This window comes from Lissotriton vulgaris, chromosome 3_1 (genome assembly GCF_964263255.1).
Source record: "Lissotriton vulgaris chromosome 3_1, aLisVul1.2, whole genome shotgun sequence".
Classification (NCBI taxonomy): Eukaryota; Metazoa; Chordata; class Amphibia; order Caudata; family Salamandridae; genus Lissotriton; species Lissotriton vulgaris.
Window position 1 is genome coordinate 35,604,397 of NC_141689.1, and position 19,354 is coordinate 35,623,750.

Sequence of the window (19,354 nt, forward strand, 5' to 3'; positions counted from 1 at the left end):
GCTAAGTGTTCCTAACTTCACGTGGCATTTGACTTTATGATGTATTGGGAACGCGCGCCCCTCTCTGGCCTTTATTGGGGTGAAGCTCCCCTTACTGTTGTGGTGTTGCTGCGCCTCTCCGTGGGACTGATCTGGGATTTCCTGTTTGCGCGTTTGTCTTCTGGCCGTGTGCTGCTCCACCTGTGGCCTGTCAATCAGTGACCTCAGGCCTGGGTCTTAGGGCTGGCCGAACTACGTATTTCTGAGTCAGGTTGACGCGGAGTTCACAAGAGGCGGGTTGATCAATAAAGATACGATTTTGATTTTGTGCATGAATGTATTGTTATTCAAATTGACATTGAATTTTTCAACATTAACATTCTAATAATAAAATATTGAAGGTAAAAAGCAAAGTTTCTAAACAAATGCATGGTTTGCATTCAGCCCTTGCGTCTGGTTTGCAGCTCCCTGTGCTGCGTTAGAGAGATTGTAATGTATGCAAGTACCTGAAGGATCTCTGGGACAATAGCTGTAACCCACTGGGCCGTCGACACAAAGTGCAGCTCTGATCCTCATCTTACATCTTGTACTTTGCAGCAGGCACATTAACCCTCCTTGCTGATGATGAGTCTGAACTGCCACTCGACAGAACTCAAGCAAGTATATTAATCACCAGAGTTAACTTGACACTTTTATTATTGGACGAAAAGTTGCTGGTCAGACAAACCTGTAAGATATTTAAAATGCAGCGCTCGAGCTTGTGCCTAAGGCCGCCATAAACCTCCACTGGCAGCAAGAAAAGACAGAGCGTGCAGCTTAATATGGCAGTGTCAATGGCAGCGTTGGTTTGTTATTTTGTGTTTTGGTAAATACTTCACTTTGTGCGTACAGTTTTAATGCCCGAATACAGCAGTCATCAGCTGAAAGGCGACCCGGTGAGCTTTCGCGGCATCGGGTCCTCGCATTCAACGGAGCTTGTTACGAAGGACTTCATTTACGAGGCACAAGCGGCACTTTTGCAACTCGGGAGTGTCACTTTTTTATGCTCCGGTGGCGCCATGTGCTGCAGCATACTTACACGGCATCACAAAGGCACTTTGCATGGATTGTCATGGTCTTGTGAATATGTGCCCCTCTCATGCATGAAAGGAGCGTTCCACGGGTGTTGCTCTGTGTGATCCCACGCAACCCGCAGCACCCATGGAATCTGAAGCATTCCCAGATGTACGAGGAAACGTAAACCTGGGAATGCAACGGTGGCAATAGGGAGGCGCCGCGAGGAGAAATATCAGTATTTCTCCTCGTTTTTTTCTTTTTCACGTGTGCTGCACTCTGTAGCACACACAGAAGGAGACAATCGCCTCCATTGATTGGTTCTGTGCAGAAAGGTGTCCCTTCCTGCTCAAAATCAATCATTTTTATTTTTTTCAGAGTTTTATATAGCGCAAACTTGACCCGAATCGGGTATCAGAGCGCTTTACATAGCACCAGTTACGTTACATGAGGACACACATTCATTTTTGTTAGACACGGGGAGATTAAGTGATTTGCCCAGGATCACAGGATGTTCAGCGTCACTGCCAGACTCGAACCCAGATCCCAGGTCCGAGGTCGAGCGCCCTAGCTGTTAGGCCAACACCCCGCAATGCAGGCGCCCTTGTAACAGGACTCAGGGGCGCCTGTGTTGGCGCTAGGCTGCTTTTTTAGGCCTGTGCTGAGGTCAGTACAGGAATGCCCTGTAATCTTGTAAATATAGCGCAGTCCTGCACTTTCAGAATGACGCAGCGCGGTACTGAAAATTTTCTTGCGGTGCTGCAATGCGCCACTCATTGTAAGCGATGCCATAAATGTTCTCTGTTGAAATCTGAATTATACGCAGCAGTGTCTGGATTGGGTGCCCAGTGCAGCTCTGGGATGGGTTTGCATCTCAGGTTCCTGAAACATCAAAGACTGCCTTTGCCTTCACCTTTATTCAAGGTTAAATCTCTCCAGGAAAGGGCTGCTGCTGGGTCCTTGCTCTGGGGCAGTGATCCATGCGGCCCCCTGGTGAGCAGCAGCAGTGGTCTGCTGTGCACCCTGACTCAGCAGCAATATCCAGAACGGGTGTCCGGCACCACTTAACTTTACAAACGCCTTCATCTTTTAAAGACATCTTACAACATCTGTAATAATAGGAGGAAGTCCCTTCGACATTCAAAGGCGTGTCTTTCACTGCATGCAGACGCTTTTCACATTAGTACATCAGATGACATCGCTGCATTGAGAGGTGTTTGTTTTTTATTATACTTTTCAAACGTGAATTTAGAAACATTCATGCCTCCTTCGACCCTTACAACAATGCCAATAGTGAACGAGGAGGCAAGTCAGTTGTCAAGTGCACCCTCTGGGCGGCTTGGATTGCTATTATAAATGGACAACATCATAGTTTATTAAATCAAACACAGGAGAAGGAAAAGGAGGAAAAGTGGGGAAAAAACAATTGCCTAAAATCACACAATTTGGTCAAGTGGGGAAGCTGGGATTGATCCCTGGTTGTCTGGTTTCGCATTGTGCATGCTTCACTTTCCCTAGACCCACCTTACAAACCCCATACTGCCCGACCGTCACACTACAAGCATCAGTGTGGACCTCGGTCACACCAGACCCCTGGCAAATGTCTGCGAGTGCCCAGGCTCTAGAATGTCTCTGGGCATCATCTGCCTAGAGCAGACAGGACAGCCCCCTGCAGCGGAGGAGAGGCTCCCAACGCACAAAAGAATAGTGTGGGCCCCCTAAGAGCTTCAGGGATTGACTAGGTGCTGCCGACCTCCCAAAATACATGAATAGATTTTTCACCATTCAGAGACGTCTGCAGCGTCTCATGTGTCAAATAAGAAGGTGTCTTTTTAGACTTGGATGTGGTCTGTAGAAAATATCTTTCCAACTCTGTTAGGATAGAAATCCTCACTCTAGTGACTCAGAATCATTTAATTTGCTTTCTCAGCCATGTATTCATTCACCCATTAACTATTCTTGCACATGGTAGCTCACTTTCATCCAACATGTACTCATTCATCCATACACGGTTTTACCCCTGTTTCCATTCACACAAGCACACAAACATGCCATTCAATAAAGGAGCCCTTAATGTACAATTGAAGCCAGGCCGATTGGTGCTGCCAATGCTTGTTTACATCTGTCTTGATAGCGCAGAGGTATACTAGATATACTGTTAGTAATTCTCTAAAATATACAGAGAAGGTTTCACCTGGAAAAATATATACACTTTCTCACATCATGTTATGGCTGTTAAGTGTATCGTTCCGCCTTCCAGGGCGTGCTTCCATTGGAATATAGCAGGGATTATTTTACATCCAAAAAGTACACTCAAACATCTTGCTGATTGGCACACTCATTTTATTTCCTATATGAATTCTGAACAAAGAGCAAGCTTGTTTGGGTACTTTTATCCCTGCATTGGCAAACCCACTAGGGAAACATTAATACGGCAACCAGGGTTTGTGATTGCAACACATTCCAACAGCACTTGCCTGTGTTTACATGAGTTGACTCATTAAAGTCAGTCATATTTACTTTTCCAGGAATTTATTTTAGTCATAGCCCTCTTTAGGTCTGGCCTAGAAACTCTCCAGCCTCATGTCCTCCCCCCCCCCCCCCCCCAAAAAAATGAATGCTAAAAAAGGCACATGCAGATAGAGACTTCCTTTCATCTCTCTTCAGCCACTGGTCGGTTCTAATGTCACTCACAGTTGTTTCTGCCAATGCAGCATGGTCCCTCCCACTTCTGCCACTGGGCCCCTTCTCTGTCAGGCATGGCACTGTGTCCTTGCACATGTGCACAACCACCTAAAAAGTAGTCCTCCTCAGTACCTCACGTGGTTGGTCGATGTTTATGTTTTCATTATATGTTGATATTTATTCTTTATTATTGTGAGAAGTTATTTTTTTATTTTTTTTTGCAACCATGTCCACAACACTTTTGGATGTCGGCATTTTTACTTTTTATTACTTTTACACTTTTGTTGTCGATTGCATATGCTTGCAAAAATGGTAAAAAAAAACACCAGAGGCTTGTCAACCATTCCTATGATCCCATCCCTAGTGACATTGCCCCTGATTTCTACACCCATACTCATTCCTACTGGATCTGTCTGGTAAATCTCTTCCACAGCCAAGGCGCCCTTCCTGTTGTCCTTAAAACAGGACAGGTTACTCCACTCCTTAAAAAAACCCTCCGCTGATGCGAACGACCTCAAGAACTACCGCCCCATGGCCAACCTCCCCTGCCTTGCAAAAATCACAGAAAAATGTGTTGGGAAACAACTTTGCAAACATATTAAGGATAATAATCTTGTTGACAATTTCCAGTCTGGGTTCATTCAAAACTGCAGCACTGAAACAGCCCTTGCTGCAAGTGATCGACAATGCGCTGCGTATACTCGATTCAGAGGAGTCTTGTCTTCTGATTCTTCTTGACCTCGCTGCAGCCTCTGACACTGTTTATCACAACACCCTCCTTAACACTTCAACAGGGAATGGGTGTGGAAGGCACAGTGCTTAAAGGGTTTGCCTGATTCCTCGCGGACAGATCCCAACTGATCCAGATAGCGAATGGTCTTTCGTCTCCATTGGCGGTAGGTCAAGGCGCCCCTCAAGGTTCTATCCTTGCACCCACTTTGTTTAATCTCTAACTGGAACCATTAGGGAACCTCCTAAGTAAAGCTGGGATCCTCTACCATCTCTATTCTGCTGACACTCAAATCTACCTCAAGGTGTCTTCCGCACACGATATCTCAATCTTCACCTGTACTCTCTACTCTATTCAAAACTGGATGTTCGCTCATCCACTCATTCCGAACCCTCCCAAAATGGAATTCCTCCTCCTCTCTACCTCTCTCTCTCTCTTCCTCCTGTTCAATCTTGGATGGATCGGCTGCATTTACTCAACAATAAACCTATCATTGTCGACAGCACAAAATCCCTTGGTGTCATACTTGACTAAAGGCTCAATCGACTCTCACACATCAATTCCATTGCAAAGAATGCACAATACCAACTGCGCCTTCTCTGGGGGATTCGATGTTTCTTTCCGGAGCAAGACCTCAAAACCTTGGTCCAAATATTAGTTCTCTCTAGATTGGACTATTGCAATTCTCTTCTTGCTGGCCTCCCCAAATCCCACCTTTCCCCTCTCAAATCTGTTCTCCATTCAGAGGCTCGTTTTGTCTTTGGGGGCAAAAGAAGTGACAACATCACACCCATTTTGTCCTCTCTTCGATGGCTTCCTATCGAGGCAAGAGCAATCTACAAGACTGCCTGCATCACCCACAAACCCTTGCACACTTCCTCCCTCTGATATCTGGTCATTAAACTGAACATTTCTGGAGACTCTAGACCATCTCGTAATGCAAAAAATGTACTGCTTGAGCCCCCCCCCTTGAAAAGGGAAAGATCGATGGCTCAATCCTTCTCAGGCAACGCGGTGAGAATCTGGAGCTCGCTTCCTCCACTGCTCCGCACCACCACCTCTACCCAGACCTTCAAAACCGACCTCAAAGCTCTGCTCTTCCAAAGACACTTCCAGAACCACCCCTTTTCATGTCCCGCATGGAAGTTCTTTCTTTATTGTAAATTTCTAATCTATGCCTGCCCGAATGTCATCCTAGTGTGTTGTTTTGCGCGTTTTTGAGTGACTGCCATATATTGCTTTATTTGACCTCTTCTTGTTTCTCGTTTGTTTCTTTAACATGTACATTTTGTAACACTCTCCGCATGTAACGTACTTGGTTCTATTGTGAAGCGCTCTGACACCTTTGGGTAAAGTCTGCGCTATATAAAAAATGCATTACATCAATGAATAAATAAATCCCAGAAAAGGCACAGCCAGTGCTTGCGTTGCTATTCGTGTTTATCCTGGCAGGCATTACACTTCCGGTTGGATTTGGGGGAAACTATTTGTATTACGTAATGTCATTTTTCGTGTGATATTTCGTAGGATGTTGGGATTCTGCCTACGAGACCACAGCTTCACTCCATTGGAGAGATGCAGTTTGGTACTTTACCGGTCCCCAAGTTCGGGCATAATTGAGCGGCCCTCTCCTAAGACAGGTAGCGCCTCGATGCGCAGTAGTTGAAAGAGTTGTGCTACGCCAGTCAATCATTCATTCACTCAACGGCGTCAGGCATACAAGGCGTTACTGGGGCTACCCCGTCTTTCCTGGCCTGGATCCCGGCTCACCCCCCGCGGAGCAGTGTTTTCTTCTGATTGATGGCTCCGGAAGCGCGTGTGCGCGGACCCGCGGACCTCTGACCCGCCCCCACCGATCTGTGCTCTGTGACTGTGGAGTGGCGGCCGGGGGCTCCTGCAGGCGGGGCCCGGGGTACTTAAGCGAGAGATGGATGGCCTGGCCAGGGGCCAGTGATGGAGCTGGCCTGATGTGCTGCCACAGCTGGCCGCAGGCAGCAGGCCATGTGATGACAGCTGGCCGCTGCTTCAGGGGCTGCGGCTGGTCCAGGGAAGCAAGGCCGGTGCGGCTGGGGCGGGCTCAGTCACTCACAGGCTCTGTGGGGAGCCCAGCGGGCTAAGACCGCCCCACCAGGCGCTGTCTCCAGAGTCATGGGCTGCGGCTGGTCCAGGGAAGCAAGGCCAGTGCGGCTGGGGCGGGCTCAGTCACTCACAGGCTCTGTGGGGAGCCCAGCGGGCTAAGACCGCCCCACCAGGCGCTGTCTCCAGAGTCATGGGCTGCGGCTGGTCCAGGGAAGCAAGGCCAGTGCGGCTGGGGCGGGCTCAGTCACTCACAGGCTCTGTGGGGAGCAGGGCCGGACTGGGAACTGAAAGCAGCCCTGGCAAATTTTGCCAGACCAGCCCCCATCAGGCGCGTAACGAGCGCGCGCAGCGCGGGCGCCCGAACGCCACTTGGGGGGTTTGGGGGGGGTTTGGGGGGGGTTCTCCCCCCAAGAAAACTTTGGAAAATGACAGACCAAAATGGTGAATTTTACAGCACATTTTTCATTACATATTCAAATTGTATCAACTTTCAAAGCACAGTAAATAGTAGATGACGACCTTAAAGAACATCAGGTTAGCCACCCAGTCATATGTACCCATAGACATTCTTTCAGAGAGCACCAAACATAGACACAAGCAGTGAATCAGAGAGAAGTAAAGTGAGAGTAACATTTTCTGTTTTCTCTGATAGAAATGGGTACCCCCAGTCACAAAGACTATATACATGGGCAATCACATGCATAGCCACTCTGTTATTGCATAGTTGTTCTAGAAGCAAGGATAAGTACATATGTTCAGCTGCTTTGAAGTGACAGGTCATGACTGCATGTTTGGGGGCATGTCTGGAGCTAAAGGTTTTCATATCAAAATGGTGAACACTGCATGCAGTCTCATGGAGTGCACCATGTTAGTAAACATTCTCTGTTTGCTTTCACTCCTGCAGTGTGTGCCTTGTCTAGTGGCACGACCTCCCAGGAAGACCCACACACATACACTTCACATTTGGGGACAGTGGCTGTCAAAGCGTTTCATGTAAACGTGTGTAAAAATAAAAAAACACTGCTAGTAGGTTCATGTGCTGCACTATTTTAAGTGTAATGGAGGGAGAGAATATAGGTGAAGGGTAACAAATTTACTGAGGCCTATATTATAGTACCTATATGGAATATAACACTCCATAATTTCAGACTCTGGTCTGCAAGCTGGCTGCTCTGTCCAAAGACATGATTCAAACCTGGATCACCAGGTTCTAAAGTCAGCAGCTCTAGGCACTCAGTCACATTTCTTACAAAGTAGGAAAATGGAGTTTATTACAGTGGTACTTCTTTAATTGACTTATGAAGACTAAACGGCTGGAGTCGAACAATGCGGATTAGATCCTGTTATTTGTAGGTGTGGTATAAACTATTCAGAAATTGCATTACACAGTGAGATATATTCCTAGTTTACTTGTCAAGGCATAAATAGATGTGAAAAACAGGAGTTAACATGAGCAATGCCTAATAGACTGTCAGTTTTCAGCAGATGCCTGAACCAGCAGACCAAGTGGAATTAAGTAATTTCTGCGTCACCTGTTTTTTGGAAAAATCCTAACACTGTGTCTTGTGAAAGAACAGAGACAGTGAGGTTTTGTGTTAAGGTTGGTTCACGATTGCTTTCTGTATATTATTATGGTAACCTAGTGTTAACATAAGCATCATCCTACAGATCTGAAAGCTATAACCCTCCTGAGTAGCACAATGGCTAATTGTGGTTAAAGTACTTAATAGGATGTATACATTTAAACGTTTTAAGAGAGAAAATACAAAAATGTACTTTTTAGACTTTAAGGTAGTACATTTTACATTTCATAAAATAAGTTCATTAACTTAATAACCTGTTGCACCAGCTCAAACAACCTGCTGAGATTGTATGCACTGCACTTAGCTGGATTAAGGAATGACAATAATAGGATATAAAAAGGTAATTACTTGCCCTTATAAAAATATTATTAAAAAATATGACACTGAGTTTGCGAACACAACTGCATTGCGGCTTGTTCATTAACCCACATTGATGTTAGAGATCTATAGAAGCTAGCAGAAAAGTTAAATGCATTAAATCAGAGCACTTATATTAATACACCAATTGGAACTGTTTTCTGCCAGTGGTGAAATGGTAGAAAACCGATAAACAGACATATGTGACAAAGTGCTAATTTACAGTGGCCAAATAAATGTTCACTATCAAACTACACTTCCAGTTTACCAACTCCAGTTTCCCCACAGGTGGTGAAAGGGTCGAGAGGCCAAGTAGTAGCGAGTTGTTCTGGATTCCAGTGGTGGCTGGGGACATATGAAAGTGGTGAGGTGTAATTGTTCACGATGAGTGGCTGGTGGTAAAACCAACAGTCATAAGGGGGGCTGCGGGGTGGGGGAGGGCAGTTCGGGTCTAGCCTGGAGAAAGTTTTGAAAACAAGAGTGGGCAAATGGTGCATTTTCAAGCAAATGTCAGAAAGCAACAAGTTTAATAAAGAGCTATATAAAACTTGGAATATGTAAAGCATACGTCTTTAGATATATTGTGGGTAAAGTAATTAACACATAACATGCAACACATTCGCTGCCATTCATTCCTGTCCAACAAAAATAACATTTAAAAATATATTTTAGAAGATATTCTATAACTTCTTGCAAGTAAAAGCCACTTCAGTTCTGCATCTTATATTGGTAATGTACAAATTATAGTATAAGAAACAGATAACAACTGCAAACTCCCTGAGATGGTCACAAAACTAGCATCGGGAGCCTCGTGGATTTTTTTTTCTGAAAGTTTACACAACCTACACTACAGCCAGATGCCATACATGCTTCTTTGAATTGTCAATCTGCTCTGCTGTGCTTGAGTCCAGGCCCTGCGTTCATGCCCTCAGAGTTACTTCAATGTATTGCTTGCATTTGGGAGGGGCTGAAAAGGCTGCTTTCCTTAAAGCCATTTGTCAGGCCATAAACACTAGGCTCAGGATGGACATGGGCTGTAAACTACTTTTTACATTTGCGGAATGCATAGAGGTAGATGTCCAAGTCGAAAACATTCTTGTGAACAATTCCATCTTCTATGTACATATTGCCCTTCCATCATGTTGCACATTGAAAAGCCATGAAAAAACCCTTCATGATGCTCCTGCAACATGCTTCCATTGTAAGAAACCAACACATTGGCGCTGTATTCTGTTAAATACTGGGTGCTCTTTCACTATGACCAATGCAAAAAACTCCTGGATGATGCTGCTGCTGACCACTGCTCTTACAAAAAATCGTATGTACATTACTCTTTCATTATACTAATGCATAAAAAGCCTGTACAAAAAACCCTGTACATTACCTTTAGAAATTACCATGGCAGCTGTGTGTAAAGTCCTCTTTTTCTTTGAGAAGCACCCTGGCTGCACACCCTCCTGCCTGTGAACGGTGTGAAATGTACATGACAATTATAACCAGGTACCAGGACTGCATTGGTGCCAGCTACTGAGAGAGGCCGTGCACACCTCACACATTACATGCAAGGCACATAAGGGAGATATGTGGCCTAGTTCTGGTGAAAGTTACCACAGACGAACAAGGTGACCTCTATGCTAATCATGGCTCCCTCGCTTGATCAAGATATGTTATTCTCTGCAAATAGTTTTATCTCCATGTCGCTCAACGCTCCTAGCAGTCACAATTAAAAGATTGGAAGCAGGCTAAACACAACTCTTGTGTGTAAATAAACATATCTCAAAAAGATTCACTTTTGCCATAAGACATACCATTACATTCAGATTTTGACATAGCTATTTGCGCGCATTACAGACAGATACTCGGGTGAAGATGAATGTTACACTGTTTGGCACACACAAAAATACAATAAAAAGCCATAGTGGAGCTGCGCCAGACACGTGGGACAGGCCATGCTGCATCTGTCTAAACGGGATAGCAATTGAGCACTTAATTTGTAAACTAAACTAGACACAAATAGCTTTGTGCGCACACAGACACAGCTCCAACCAAAACCCGTTTTTAAATAAATAAATCATCCTTTTGGTCCGGCTCTAATTTAGAAATCTCAGCAGTGCAGAGTCATAATGAAACCATTCTTCCTATATTCGGAGTAAGGGTTTCCAGAACTTTAGCAAAAACCTTGCTGTGTTATCCTGCTTATTATTTCCCTGGCTCCAGTTTTAGAGACACTGCGTCTCACTTGTAATTGCATTTTGTCACATGTTTTTGCAGCATCTCATCGTGCTCACCAGTGTCAGTTTTGTGACCTGCTTGCTGGCACCAGCATTTCTAACGGCCCACTTGCTTCAAATACGGTCTGCTGTGGTCTTGCAATGTTCACAGTGCTAGCTCCTTTCACTGCCCAAAAGTGTAATTGACGTGCATGAGCGCTCACCAGTGTGTCCTCTGCTGCTGCCCCATTCCAGTTTATCATGCTGTGTACCACCAGTGCAAGCGTATCGTGCAGCTCACATTCCCACGCTTGTGTGTGATACTGCATCCGACGCAAACACATTAGATCGCCCAACAGTAACAGCTTCAGGAGTCACCTGCTTCTCACGTGGCCCATAGGTTGCCCCTCTGTGCCACTGCCCTGCTGTGGAAGTGGATGTTCCTGACGTTTTTGACCAGTGTCCTCATCCTGCCCATGAAGCGCTAACGTTGTACTATGCTCACACCATTTAGCATCACAGGTTCTCAGGAAGGGGACTACAGAACCCGTGCCCCAATCAATTCATGACCTCTTCGCTGAGATTGCAACATCACTTGCTGGTAGAACATTGTGATGATAGTGGCAATAGTGAAATAACAGTGTGCAGGATTCCCACATATCAATATATTTAGCAAAAAATGTGGTGGGGCCACTGGTGAGATAGCTGGGGGCAGAGGCGCCACTGATGTAGTTGGGTGGAATTAACAAGGGCGGGAAGGGAGGGGCTGCGGGCCTGCTTTTTAAACCCAGTCTGTGTTCCCCTTGGTGTGTGTGACTATGGGCCTCCATACCCGCTAACGTTCATAGTTGTAGAGGCCTTAGGGGGTAGGAAGAGCTTCAGTTACTGGGGCTGAGGCCCCTTCCGGCAGATTTGATCGAGTGTTGCAGTTGGACCGGGGCACCTTCACTACGCCCAACTATGCTCTGCTATGGAAGGCCAGGCAGTGTCCAGTCAGGGTTCAGAGTCGGGTGGACGGATTAATTAATTGGATTTCATTTGTTTAGTTCTCCCATTGCAGGCCCGCCCGCTTCACCCCTCCCATTATTTTGGAAATGTGGAAACTTAAAGCTAAGTGCTTTTATTAATAAAAAGGGGTAAACAGTTCTACAATTTAGCATGACTACACTCACCTGCAGACAGGGGGCTAATTAGAAACAATTAAATGTTGTGCCTCGCTCTTTTTCGGACCTCTACTCGTGACTCGTGTCTGCCTCATTGACCTCTCGCACGCGCATTTAGCGCAAGCCCGACCTTCAAATCCAAACCCCACCCGAGTAAGGGGTGAACTAGGCCACGCGCAGGCGCGGGGGCCAGGCGGAGGAGGAGACATCTGAGCGCTGCCTGAGCCGTGGATCTGCGTGAACAGCAGCAGGTGGCGCATTTATTTAATTAATTTTACATGGAATACTGCCAGCGTTATGCACACACAGGCACAGCAGCACATTTAGCATTAATTATGCAGCAGATAGAATTAGCTGCTACTCGCGGACTGTCACGGTGTCGCCAGGGACAGGTCCAAATTAATTCCAAACCGGCCCTGCGGCCCCTTGGCACAAAACCGGCCCCCCTGACAGAAAACCGGCCCCCACCCCGTCCAGCCTACCGGGGGATTGCCCGGTGCCCGGACTTGCCAGTCCGGCCCTGGTGGGGAGCCCAGCGGGCTAAGACCGCCCCACCAGGCGCTGTCTCCAGAGTCAGGGGCTGCGGCTGGTCCAGGGAAGCAAGGCCAGTGCGGCTGGGGCGGGCTCAGTCACTCACAGGCTCTGTGGGGAGCCCAGCCGGGCTAAGACCGTCCCATCAGGCGCTGTCTCCAGAGTCAGGGGATGCGGCTGGTCCAGGGAAGCAAGGCCAGTGCGGCGGGGGCGGGCTCAGTCACTCACAGCCTCTGTGGGGAGCCCAGCCGGGCTCAGACCGTCCCACCAGGCGCTGGCTCCAGAGTCAGGGGCTGCCAACCCCCTGCCGCACACTGCAATGGAGGTGGGGCTGGGGCCGCGTGCGTCATGTGGCACACTGAAAGGCCAGGAGGGCGGGGTGGGGTCAGTCACATAGGGCCGGGCGCACACACTGAGGGAACCTGCAGGGATGGATGTCACCAGAAGACAGGCTTAGTCTCCCCAAGGTCAGAGCTGAGGTTTTCAGCCCATGGCAGATTGATTCGTCCCTGGCAGATGGGAAGGGCTGGGAGAGAGTCAGTCACTTGTCAGACTCGGCTCTAAAAAGTCAGATCCTGACTATCAGACTAAACATATTTATTAATTTATAACATCCTATCCCGATGGGAGCAGTGTTGGTTGAGTGTGAGTGACACGAGTGAGTGAGCATAAACAGAGCGTAAGAGGGATTATGAGAACGAGACACGTGTCCTCGTTCTGTAACCGACTTTACCTTAGATTGTGTTTATCTTTCTATAGGTTGGGCACGGCGTTTTAAACTGTGGAAGGTTTTATTATGCAATAAACAAGAGGGTGTCAGCTGAGACCACAGTTGGGCGGGGAGCAGACACCTGTCGGGCCCCAGCTGCCATGAGACCTCAGTCACTCTGGTGGGGGGGCGGGCGAGGGGGGGGGGGGGGGGTCAGTCTGTTCCCCGGGCCCTTGAGAGCCTCAAGTGTTGGTAACAGAAGCGGAACGTCTCCCTCCGGAAGTGAAGTGGTGTCTGACGTCATTCAACAGGATTCTTCCCATGCGGTATTTTTTCTGTGGTTTGCTTCCTTCCTGTCGGCCTACTATGTAATGTATTGTCTTTCTGTTGTTTAATGTATGTATGTAAAGCGCTCTGATACCTACGGGTCAAGCTAGCGCTATATAAAACCCTGCTGCGTCACAAGCGGGTCAGAGGTGGCGACTCCATCTCTCGGTCATCTCTCCCTCATCTTCACCATCTTTGCCCTTCTCGCTCTATTTCCATAGTCTCTCCCTTTTCTTGTAGTCATTCCTTCATCTCTCGCTCTCAGCATCCCTCACTCTCTGCCTCTCTTTTGCGTCATCGGTCACTCACTCTCTCTCTCATTATCTCTCTTTTTCTGTATCGTTCTCATCTCTCCCGTTGCTCTCACCCTCACAGACTCCTCTCCCTGTCTCTCTCTGCCTCCTTTCAGTTCTCTCAGCCCTCTTCCAGTTGTTCTTCCCTCTTCTCTCCCCTCCTCCAGCAGTCTCCACGGACGCGTGAGTGACCTCCACCCCGTCAGTGGAGTGAGGGGGCCTGTGTCCACCTATGAGCTGTCCCAGGCAGAGGAGGAGACAGACACATGCCTTTCTTTAATCAGTGACGCGCCTAAAAAGGACTTCGAGGCACATTACACCATTCACCTGCTACAATTGCATTCACGCGCTAAATTGCAAAGAAATAGGCGCTATGGGGCGGCTGCGGGTCCTCTCGAAGCGCCTGCGCCGTACTGTTGAACCCACAGAAATGTTATAAATAGAAAACACACAAACGCGCATTCACAGGCATTGCCCGAGACCCTGGAACTCCCGCCCCCTGAAATCAGGCTGAACCCCTCGATTGCTTCATTCAAAAAAGTAGCTGAAGCGCTATCGACGAAAACATTTCTGCTCTGGAACCACAACCTCTCCTTTCCTGGCCCGATGTGGCGCAGTGTCCACACCCATGTTTATTTCTCGCCTGTTATGATCTTGCTTGTTGATTTGTTGGCTCGGACCTTCTGTACCCTTCTCAATGATGTTGTTGTGTGCCCTCCCAGTTTCTTCTCTCCTGACCCTTGCAAAGCTCTGATACCTGCAAGGGGCATGTACGCGCCAAATAAAACGATATAAATAAATAAAACACCCAGCGTCCTCGAGACCATTCCAAGCCTGATGCCCCTTCACTGCCCAAACCTTAATTTGCCTAAAACTGCCCGCTGCCTCCACACAACCCGAACCCCCCTGTCCATTTCAAATACGCTGCGCTCGTAGTGTTAAGGGTGGTCCTTCCGTTGCGGTGTCTCAAACGCCTCCCCGGGGCCAGGGCCGGTGCAGATGCTGCAGGCAAGGCCTGTCCCACCCGCTGCCACACTCGGGGTACTGAGCGAGCGCACCCACTGTAGGGGGCTGGGAGGGCCCCCCAAGGCATTTTTAAAAACATAAGGGAACATGGTGCGTTTTAATCATCTGCTGCTAAAATACCTTCACCTTTAAAGCCCGGCCGACGATATTACTGCATACCCCCTTCACCTTATGCCCCCTCTTCCCTCACATGCCCCCTCTCTTTATCTTATGCCCCCTCTTCCCTGAGATGCCCCCTCTCTTTATCGTATACCCCCTCTTCCCTCGCATGCCCCCTCTCTTTATCTTATGCCCCCTCTTCCCTCGCATGCCCCCTCTCTTTATCTTATGCCCCCTCTTCCCTGAGATGCCCCCTCTCTTTATCGTATACCCCCTCTTCCCTCGCATGCCCCCTCTCTTTATCTTATGACCCCTCTTCCCTCACATGCCCCCTCTCTTTATCTTATGCCCCCTCTTCCCTCACATGCCCCCTCTCTTTATCTTATGCCCCCTCTTCCCTCACATGCCCCCTCTCTTTATCGTATACCCCCTCTTCCCTCGCATGCCCCCTCTCTTTATCTTATGCCCCCTCTTCCCTCGCATGCCCCCTCTCTTTATCTTATGCCCCCTCTTCCCTGAGATGCCCCCTCTCTTTATCGTATACCCCCTCTTCCCTCGCATGCCCCCTCTCTTTATCTTATGACCCCTCTTCCCTCACATGCCCCCTCTCTTTATCTTATGCCTCCTCTTCCCTCGCATGCCCTCTCTGTTTATCTTATGCCTCCTCTTCCCTCGCATGCCCCCTCTCTTTATCTTATGCCCCTCTTCCTTCGCATGCCACCTCTCTTTACTGGATTCCCCCTCTTCCCTCACATGCTCCACATGCCCCTTCTCTTTATCTTATGCCTCCTCTTCCCTCACATGCCCTCTCTGTTTATCTTATGCCTCCTCTTCCCTCGCATGCCCCCTCTCTTTATCTTATCCCCCCTCTTCCCTTGCATGCCCCCTCTCTTTATCTTATGCCTCCTCTTCCCTCGCATGCCCCCTCTCTTTATCTTATGCCTCCTCTTCCCTCGCATGCCCCCTCTCTTTATCTTATGCCCCCTCTTCCCTCGCATGCCCCCTCTCTTTATCTTATGCCCCCTCTTCCCTCGCATCCCACCTCTCTTTATCTTATGCCCCCTCTTCCCTCGCATGCCCCCTCTGTTTATCTTATGCCCTCTCTTCCCTCGCATGCCCGCTCTCTTTATCTTATGCCCCTTCGCATGCCCCCTTTCTTTTTCTTATGCCCCCTCTTCCCTATCATGCCCCCTCTCTTAATCTTATGCCCCCTCTTCCCGCGCATGCCCCCTCTCTTTATCTTATGCCCCCTCTTCCCTCGCATCCCACCTCTCTTTATCTTATGCCTCCTCTTCCCTCATATGCCCCCTCTCTTTTTCTTATGCCCCCTCTTCCCTCACATGCCCCCTCTCTTTATCTTATGCCCCCTCTTCCCTGAGATGCCCCCTCTCTTTATCGTATACCCCCTCTTCCCTCGCATGCCCCCTCTCTTTATCTTATGACCCCTCTTCCCTCACATGCCCCCTCTCTTTATCTTATGCCTCCTCTTCCCTCGCATTCCCTCTCTGTTTATCTTATGCCTCCTCTTCCCTCGCATGCCCCCTCTCTTTATCTTATGCCCCTCTTCCTTCGCATGCCACCTCTCTTTACTGGATTCCCCCTCTTCCCTCACATGCTCCACATGCCCCTTCTCTTTATCTTATGCCTCCTCTTCCCTCACATGCCCCCTCTGTTTATCTTATGCCTCCTCTTCCCTCACATGCCCTCTCTGTTTATCTTATGCCTCCTCTTCCCTCGCATGCCCCCTCTCTTTATCTTATCCCCCTCTTCCCTTGCATGCCCCCTCTCTTTATCTTATGCCTCCTCTTCCCTCGCATGCCCCCTCTCTTTATCTTATGCCCCCTCTTCCCTCGCATCCCACCTCTCTTTATCTTATGCCCCCTCTTCCCTCGCATGCCCCCTCTGTTTATCTTATGCCCTCTCTTCCCTCGCATGCCCGCTCTCTTTATCTTATGCCCCCTCGCATGCCCCCTTTCTTTTTCTTATGCCCCCTCTTCCCTATCATGCCCCCTCTCTTAATCTTATGCCCCCTCTTCCCGCGCATGCCCCCTCTCTTTATCTTATGCCCCCTCTTCCCTCGCATCCCACCTCTCTTTATCTTATGCCTCCTCTTCCCTCATATGCCCCCTCTCTTTTTCTTATGCCCCCTCTTCCCTCACATGCCCCCTCTCTTTATCTTATGCCCCCTCTTCCCTCGCATGCCCCCTCTCTTTATCTTATGCCCCCTCTTCCCTCGCATCCCACCTCTCTTTATCTTATGCCCCCTCTTCCCTCGCATGCCCCCTCTCTTTATCTTATGCCTCCTCTTCCCTCGCATGCCCCCTCTCTTTATCTTATGCCCCCTCTTCCCTCACATGCCCCCTCTCTTGATCTTATGCCCCCTCTTCCCTCGCATGCCCCCTCTCTTTATCTTATGCCCCCTCTTCCCTCGCATCCCACCTCTCTTTATCTTATGCCCCCTCTTCCCTCGCATGCCCCCTCTGTTTATCTTATGCCCTCTCTTCCCTCGCATGCCCGCTCTCTTTATCTTATGCCCCCTCTTCCCTCGCATGCCCCCTTTCTTTTTCTTATGCCCCCTCTTCCCTATCATGCCCCCTCTCTTAATCTTATGCCCCCTCTTCCCGCGCATGCCCCCTCTCTTAATCTAATGCCCCCTCTTCCCTCGCATGCCCCCTCTCTTTATCTTATGTCCCCTCTTCCCTCGCATTCCCCCTCTCTTTATCTTATTCTTCCTTTATCCTTGCATGCCCCCTCTCTTTATCTTATGCCCCCTCTTCCCTCAGATGCCCCCTCTCTTTATCTTATGCCCCTTCTTCCCTCGCATGCCCCCTCTGTTTATCTTATGCCCCCTCTTCCCTCGCATGCCCCCTCTCTTTACCTTATGCCCCCTCTTCCCTCGTATGCCCCCTCTCTTTATCTTATGCCCCCTCTTCCTTCGCATGCCCCCTCTCTTTATTTTATGCCTCCTCTTCCCTCGCATGCCACCTCTCTTTATCTTATGCCCCTTCTTCCCGCGCATGCCCCCTCTCTTAATCTTATGCCCCCTCTTCCCGCGCATGCCCCCTCTCTTAATCTAATGCCCCCTCTTCCCTCGCATGCCCCCTCTCTTTATCTTATGCCCCCTCTTCCCTCGCATCCCACCTCTCTTTATCTTATGCCCCCTCTTCCCTCGCATGCCCCCTCTCTTTATCTTATGCCCCCTCTTCCCTCACATGCCCCCTCTCTTTATCTTATGCCTCCTCTTCCCTCTTATGCCCCCTCTCTTTATCTTATGCCCCCTCTTCCCTCGCATGCCCACGCTCTTTATCTTATGCCCCCTCTTCCCTCGCATGCCCCCTCTCTTTATCTTATGCCCCTCTTCCTTCGCATGCCACCTCTCTTTACTGGATTCCCCCTCTTCCCTCACATGCTCCACATGCCCCTTCTCTTTATCTTATGTCTCCTCTTCCCTCACGTGCCCCCTCTGTTTATCTTATGCCTCCTCTTCCCTCGCATGCCCCCTCTCTTCATCTTATGCCCCCTCTTCCCTCGCATGCCCCCTCTCTTTATTTTATGCCTCCTCTTCCCTCGCATGCCACCTCTCTTTATCTTATGCCCCCTCTTCCCGCGCATGCCCCCTCTCTTAATCTTATGCCCCCTCGTCCCTCGCATGCCCCCTCTCTTTATCTTATGCCCCCTCTTCCCTCACATGCACCCTCTCTTTATTTTATGCCTCCTCTTCCCTCGCATGCCACCTCTCTTTATCTTATGCCCCCTCTTCCCGCGCATGCCCCCTCTCTTAATCTTATGCCCCCTCTTCCCGCGCATGCCCCCTCTCTTAATCTAATGCCCCCTCTTCCCACGCATGCCCCCTCTCTTAATCTTATGCCCCCTCTTCCCGCGCATGCCCCCCTCTTAATCTAATGCCCCCCTCTTAATCTAATGCCCCCTCTTCCCTCGCATGCCAACCTCTCTTTATCTTATGCCACCTCTTCCCTCGCATGCCCCCTCTCTTTATCTTATGCCCCCTCTTCCCGCGCATGTCCCCTCTCTTTATCTTATGCCCCCTCTTACCTCACATGCCCCCTATCTTTATATTAAGCCACCTCTTCCCTCGCATGCCCCCTCTCTTTATCTTATGCCCCCTCTTCCTCACATGCCCCCTCTCTTTATCTTATGCCCCCTCTTCCCTCGCATGCCCCTTCTCTTTATCTTATGCCTTCTCTTACCTCACATGCCCACTCTCTCTATCTTATGCCCCCTCTTCCCTCGAATGCCCACTCTCTTTATCTTATGCCCCCTCTTCCCTGAAATCCCCCTCATTCCACACGGCCTCGCATCACACTGCTACCCTGGTCCCAACGAGGCCTGACGCTGCCACGAGCCGCTGCATGCAATGTGACCTACGGACACAGCATTCCACACTGCCGCACTTCACACTGTCAACCTGGTTTCAACGACGCCTGCGCTGCCACCGAGCCGCTGCATGCAATGTAACCTATGGACACAGCATTCCACACCGCCTCGCTTCACACTGCCACCCTGGTCTCA